Source organism: Pseudopipra pipra, chromosome 3 (genome assembly GCF_036250125.1).
Source record: "Pseudopipra pipra isolate bDixPip1 chromosome 3, bDixPip1.hap1, whole genome shotgun sequence".
Taxonomy (NCBI): domain Eukaryota; kingdom Metazoa; phylum Chordata; class Aves; order Passeriformes; family Pipridae; genus Pseudopipra; species Pseudopipra pipra.
This window is the reverse complement of record NC_087551.1, coordinates 50,611,936-50,618,477: the sequence shown is the minus strand read 5'-3', so window position 1 is coordinate 50,618,477 and position 6,542 is coordinate 50,611,936. Positions and strand designations below refer to the sequence as shown.

Below are 6,542 nucleotides of genomic sequence, written 5' to 3'. Positions count from 1 at the left end.
GCTGAACTGCTTAGGTTTTACTGTAAGGGAAGCAAATATTAGCAGAAGCCAATGCAGCTGCTATAGAGGGTTGAATTTGTTTTTCTGGTTATTTTTTTTTTTAAGAAGCTACATAGATGCATGAAACAAAACTAAACCAGATGTTCAATCAGTGAGAGTTAAAATAGTTTCCCTAGAATCCACAATCATACATTCATCTGCTGAAAACACCAATTTTTTTACAGGGAATTTTTCCTTACTTTCCCACTTATCTGAAGCAGAAACATCAAGCTCAGACAGAAACTTGAGCCCAGACAGTTCCTTATTTCAGAGATTACCTTGACTATTAGAAGAACAGTTTTACACAAAGTGGAAGTGACCTACTTAATTACTGTGACTCATTTCCCTCTTTCTTTAGGCTGGTAGTTAGCCACCATGTCCCCATTCCCCTCACCCCAGAGGAAGGGATCTTGTTTGCTGAATGTGTGTGTGTGTTGCTTTAAATATGAAGCGTTTCAAAACGCCTCTCCTTTGGAGAGGAGGGTGAGCCTGAAATACCTGGATCTACATAAAACTTCAGCTTCACAGGAGTCTTATTTTGGCAAGCAGTAACTCTGCAGTTACACAGCTGGGTATTATATTGTCTTACAGGGTAAATCTAGACAGGTACTTGCTTGTTAAGAACATTTTAAAATGTTAGATCTGCAGAAGCTACTGGCTTGTCTACTTTCTCAGCTGATGTGATCACCTGCTCCCATTACTTGATATTCTTGAGCAGTAGGTGATCCTGAAGAGGTGACACCCATGTGAGGCATTTCACTTACACACTGGCAACAGCAGTTGAACTTTTAGAGCTGTTGTTGCATCATGAGCTATGATTGTATGCGAGTAAGAGTGTGACACTGAGTATCTGATCTTTTAAGTTTCTTTCTCAGAAAACATGAACAAAGCTGCATCTTTCTTGTGCTATTCAAGCTTGTCTGTGACTTTTATTCCTGTAGCCATGAGATCCTAAACATGCCATTTAGTTTCAGAGTACTTCACAGTAATCCTCTCATGAATAGTCACTATGCATGCAGAGGAAGAGATTAAAAACCAGATAGTTGATTCATGTCAATCTAAGGACTGGCATGCTGCAAACTCATTAAGGAATAGCTCTCTGAGCTTCCTACACACATACTTGCTGTGTGTGACTCTGCCTTTTTTAAGATTCCCAGCCTGCCTCTGTGACTTGCAGCTGAGTACTCTGTTCTTCACTCACACCCAGACCTTCCACCTGCCTGTATAAACTGCCAGGAACCCACCATGTCTCTTGCCTGACCAAATCTCTGTCTTGACACCACAACCACTGGTGGAGCAGTATCTGTTCTGGTGAGCTGTACAGTCACAGATCTGTGCTTCTTTCAGACCTGGAGATGGGCCTGGGTTCCCCTTTGCACAACTGTCTGTGGCACAGAGTGGAATGCCCAAAATATCTGCACCATTTTCTAACAGTCCTTTCAAAAGCAAAAGAAAAAAAAAGATATTTGTATACTTTTCTCTCTCTTGCCCATTTGGAGCCATTGCTTTAAATAGGTACTGATAGACTCTTTAGTACTTTCCAGATTAAAAATAGGTAAGAGCCAAGACTGGGGGGCTAGAACAGACTTCCAGTAACCAGTGGCATTACATGGCATTAAACTGAATGAACTAAGTCTGTGAAAAACACTTGTACGTCTCTTGTAGTTTTTCACTAAAGAGTGCCCGTGAGCAAAGTTACATTTTTATGTTAACATATATTTACCAGATAATTTCTACATGCAACTTACGTTTCTAGAAGAGTCTATGTACGATATAGATTGAAATTTCTTACAGTATTTATAATATTGCTACAAAACGTCATATCATATGGTAAGATCACCTCTCTGTTTCAGTTTGTCTTTCTGCCAGTGATTGATGCTTCTTTATCTCTTGTCTCCAGAAGCCCATTCTGAAGAACTTCATTATTCTGTCCTTCTCTGATAAGCACAACCATCTCCTCGATGGGTCAGTTCTTCCAATCATACCCTATGCAATTTATAATGTATTAAACATTAAAGTTAATAAAAAGAAAACAATGAAGAAACCAACCCTAAAAACTTCGCCAGAGACTTTTCTTTACATAATGCACTTTCACCACATGTTCAGTGCCAAGCTGGTCTTAAAACAAACTTTCTTTGATGGTTTATATCCTCTACACCCCTCCCAGATGATTCCCCTCTTATCAGCTTCTTTCATTCTTCATGTGAGTTTTTTTTGTTAATGTATAATATAGAAATCCAATTAAATAGCAATCAAAATACTTCATCATTGACTAAAGTGTGTAGGAGGCTATGCTGAGGGTGTGAGAACTCAGAGACTGGCAAAGTGCTCAGAAAAACAGGTACACAACCAAGCCTCAGTGGTGGGGTGAATGATATTGTCTACAGTTTCAAGAATCTTCTCAGAGGAGGTTCTATTGCAATACAGAAAGTTCCTGAGCTGCTACACTGGGAGGAAGCCTGAAAAAAAGGACCCTTTCTGCCAGGACATAGTGGGCAAGAAAGAATTCAGTTTCCAAATGCCTAATTTCTCTTCTGTCTCACTTTTAGTTTTATCTGTTTTTAAAGCTATGGGATCTAATTTCTGTTAAAATAAAACTTGGATTTGAGTTTAAGAGCTCTTTTGCAGTCTTCAGAATGCCCAGTTTAAGCAAAAGGTTTAGCTAGATCTGCCCCAACATTCTAGCCAGCTTGGAGTCCCCTCACACCATCTTAGGTTGTGAGGAACACACCTGTGTTCAGTAGAGTAGCAAGAAATTAGCATTTCTAAATGCCACCCTTTGTCAAAATGCCTTGCAACATTGTGACAGACACCTATGTCCTGCCTTCAAACATCTGCACGCTGTTTTTACCTGGGGAAGAAACATGCTTCCTCTAGTGAAACAACACAGAATCTGCCTTAAAATTTTCAGAATAACCAAGATACAGTGCTGTACAAAGCACACATCAACTTTTTTGTCTGCATTTACTTGCATGACTCTTACTGATCTTTGCTGTCACATGAGATTTATATCTTGGTTGTATTACAATCAAGAAGGGGATTGTAATACAATCCCATTGTATTGTAATTACTTGTAATTACAATCAAGTGGGGAATCAGAATAAGCAGTATAGGAAAAAGGTCATTGGAAGAATGAACAGATGAATCAAAAGGCTTATTCAGACAGTTAAAGATGATGGGACTGGTCTTGTAATACCATTCTTGCACAGAAAGGCAAAGTGATCATTTCTGTTGCCTAAAACACTACACAATTACTCAGTTTGCAAACCCAGAATCATCTGTACTGGGCTCATCATCATCGTATTTGACTATCAGACAGATTTTTCTTTTTTACTTGGCAGCAGCATATCCAGTTCAAAGAATGGCTGGGAGTTTTCCATTTGTTATCTGAAAAGAATATGCCTTTTTAATGCGTACCTATTAAGGCACGGCATAAACATAAAACCAATTTTAGTTGGAAGGGACTTTGGACCACTGCATCTCTGCTGCGCAAAACAGGGGTAACTTTCAGAGTACTTAAAGCTTCATCCAGCTAAGTTTGGAAAACCTCAAAGTATGCATTTCATTTCAGTCAGGAGGTACCAGTTCCCAAGCCAGTCCCCTGCCAGGACTACTAATTTCTGAGTATTCCTCCTCCAAGAAGACTCTTCTTGAAGATCAAAAAATGCGAAGCTCCTTTAAAGTGCTCTGTGGCAGCATCCCATGGTATACTGAAGAAGATGAAATCTGCTCTCCTAAAGACCAATATTATCACCCTGTCTTTCTTTTCTTAGGGGCTTAATTTTATCATCTCATGGTCACAGTAACATCAAATTGTAATGTAAAGGCAGGTTGCCAGGTAAAGAGCAGAACAGTCAGAATATCAGCTTATTTCATAGCAAAGAGTTTCAAGACAATCCTTTATAATGCAAATATGAAACTCATAAAAATGTTACTGTGATGCAAGGCCAAAATGAGATGCCAGTGAGAGTGACTAGTGTATATCTTCCTATCAGTTGTCAGTCCAGTTTTACCTTGCCAGTTTTAACAAGCAATGAAATAGTTAGCAACACTAAATTGTATCTTGCTGCACGATTTAAATAATAACATGCCATTAAGATGAATGGCAAAAGTTCAGATCTTTCAAGATTTTGCTCTGCCTGCTTGTGGACACCTTTGTATTGCTTATCTTTGGCTTACGCTTTCAAAACCATCCTTACAGCCGTTTGAGAGCAGCAGGATGTTTGTGGAACATTAAAGCCAGGGGATAGAGCACAAAGTAGCATGCTCTGCTGGACAGACTCATCTTGTGCTGCCTGTGAGCCAGCTCAAACTACCCACACAGTATGTGTCCACATGATTTATCCAATTCTCTTGGGTCATATACTCCCTTGCTCCTCCCTTCATCTCCTGTATTTTTTCATAATTGCTTTAAGAGTCCTTTGTACAGATGGAACAGCAGAAAAGTGGCACTTAGAATGGACATGGCATTATCTCACTTGTAAAAATAAACACGTGCATGTGCTTCTCTCTGTATGCACATTCAAGTTTAGTTTATCTTGTTTTTCTGCCTTCCCATTCCTGCCTTGTTGACATCCATGAAGAAGTTGCCATTAACAATAGCTTGGAAACTAGTCAGCACGAATTTATGAATAGAATTTCATTGCTGTGTTATTTTGTCAGTTGTCAGTACTTCACTTTACATGCCATCCATAACATCTCCAAACCAGAAACTGATTGACTGAATGTGTTTTGCCTTTAGCTAATAATAACTATTCTGTCTTAGAGACATAAACCACTGCTGCTAAAGTGTGGTCCTAACAAGGAGCTCGAGTTTGAGGAAATCAAGGTCTTGATTTGATTATGGCAGGGAGTTACAGCCAAAGCGTTTTTAATTTTTCTTCAGTGTGCCAAACAAGTCTGCTGTATTTGGGCAACCAGGCAAAGAAACCTCTAGAATTTCAAGTTAGTTTCAATGCATATACCACATGTAAAACAGAATGCAAATATCATGATACAGTAAACAAAAGCAAGAGAAATTCGCAATAGCATGAACATCCTGAAAAATATTGACAGATCAGCCTTTCATGCTTCCTCTCAGAATGAAAGAAAAGCAGTCTGTCAAGAAGCAGCTTGTAGCTTGTAGCTCCTTTTCTGTCCCCCTGGGCTGTGGTTGAGATCTTAAAAGTTATTCAGCCTCCTGACTCTGATTTGAACAGCTCTGAGGATCTGGGCCTTGGTATCTTCTGTCAGGGTCATGCAGATCTCTTTAGAATTCCTTTTATTAGGGGCCCCCCTTTTCCTTTTCTTTTTTTTCTTCTTCTTAATTTCCCATTTGAGTTAATTACTATTATATTCATCACAACAGCATTTAGGTTAGTCAGTGCAAAGCTCTACTGAATATACAAATATAGGCTCTCCCCGTTCCCTTATCCAGCCTGTGACTGACAGCGCTGCTGCTGCACCCTCCCAAGCACCGCAGTAATCATGGATAGATTGAAAGCTCCAACTTCTATGTGGTGTCAGCTGCCCCCACAACCCACCTCTGTCAATGAAATAATCAGGACCTGCTTTGCTCCCAACAGCTCACAAAGTACTTCACCTATATCATCAACTCTCATCCACTGCATCATTCACAGTATAAGCTTTCAAATCTATTATTGTACTACGGTCCTTTTATTATTGTTACTGCTTTTAAAACCATTTTTTTCTGCAGCCAAAGGCCTCTAAGCTCCCATAATATACAGATTGGTGCTCGCACACTAAACCCTGCTTGCTAACAGAGATCTTGGAAAACTGTTTATACGTTAGGTCAATGCAAAAACAGTGAAAAGAGGAAAGGAGAGAGGCACATTCAAACTACACTTACTAGTCTGTCTTCCAGGGTTCAAAAATTCCCTCCACTCTAAATTAATGAGGAGCAGTTCCCCACACACTTGTGCAGTGTAATGGGTGTTCAAAAGCTCTTTCTTATCACTACCCAGGGTAAAATGCTGATCTTGCACTGCAGTTCTGAAAACAGAAGGTAAAGTGTTTTATTATGTTTTTAAATACACTTAATACACCATTGCAGTTGTTGTTGGATGAATTTATAATATGAGAGAGGTTAAATAACTCCACTCCCTGAGCACTTAATCTCACTTAATAGTTCAAGAGTGTAGAGGAACAAGAGCTTATGCAAAGCCCTTCCATCTAACAGCTCTTTCCCCAGGTACTCTCAGGTACTCTTGAACCTGGTGGTCAGTTCCAACCATGTTTGAGAACAGCAGCCTCTTAAAACTAATTTCACAGCAATCCATGCTGGAAGAGGAAAGGGAGAAAGAAAAATGCCCAAATCAGTCCAGTTCCATTTACCAAGGAAGAGGCAAGAAGAAGCCAGCCAGTACCTACAGCTTTGGTGGGCATGCAGCTCTAGCCTTGTCCTTATACACATAACCTCCTGCTCACCTATCAGACAAAAATGGTAAATAATGAAACTATGAGGAAATATTTGAGTTGAGGAGCAGGATAAAGTGAAGTTACCA

General features: G+C 39.6%; 1 long non-coding RNA gene across 1 annotated transcript; it reads right to left on the bottom strand.

The window, feature by feature from the left end:
* Positions 1-1,817: 1,817 nt before the first annotated feature.
* On the bottom strand, positions 1,818-6,192 carry LOC135412520 (uncharacterized). Its single transcript, XR_010429716.1, has 2 exons — positions 5,888-6,192; positions 1,818-2,025 (listed from the first exon to the last, which is right to left on the bottom strand). It is a non-coding gene; the product is annotated as an uncharacterized LOC135412520 (long non-coding RNA).
* Between the last annotated feature and the right edge of the window lie 350 nt (positions 6,193-6,542).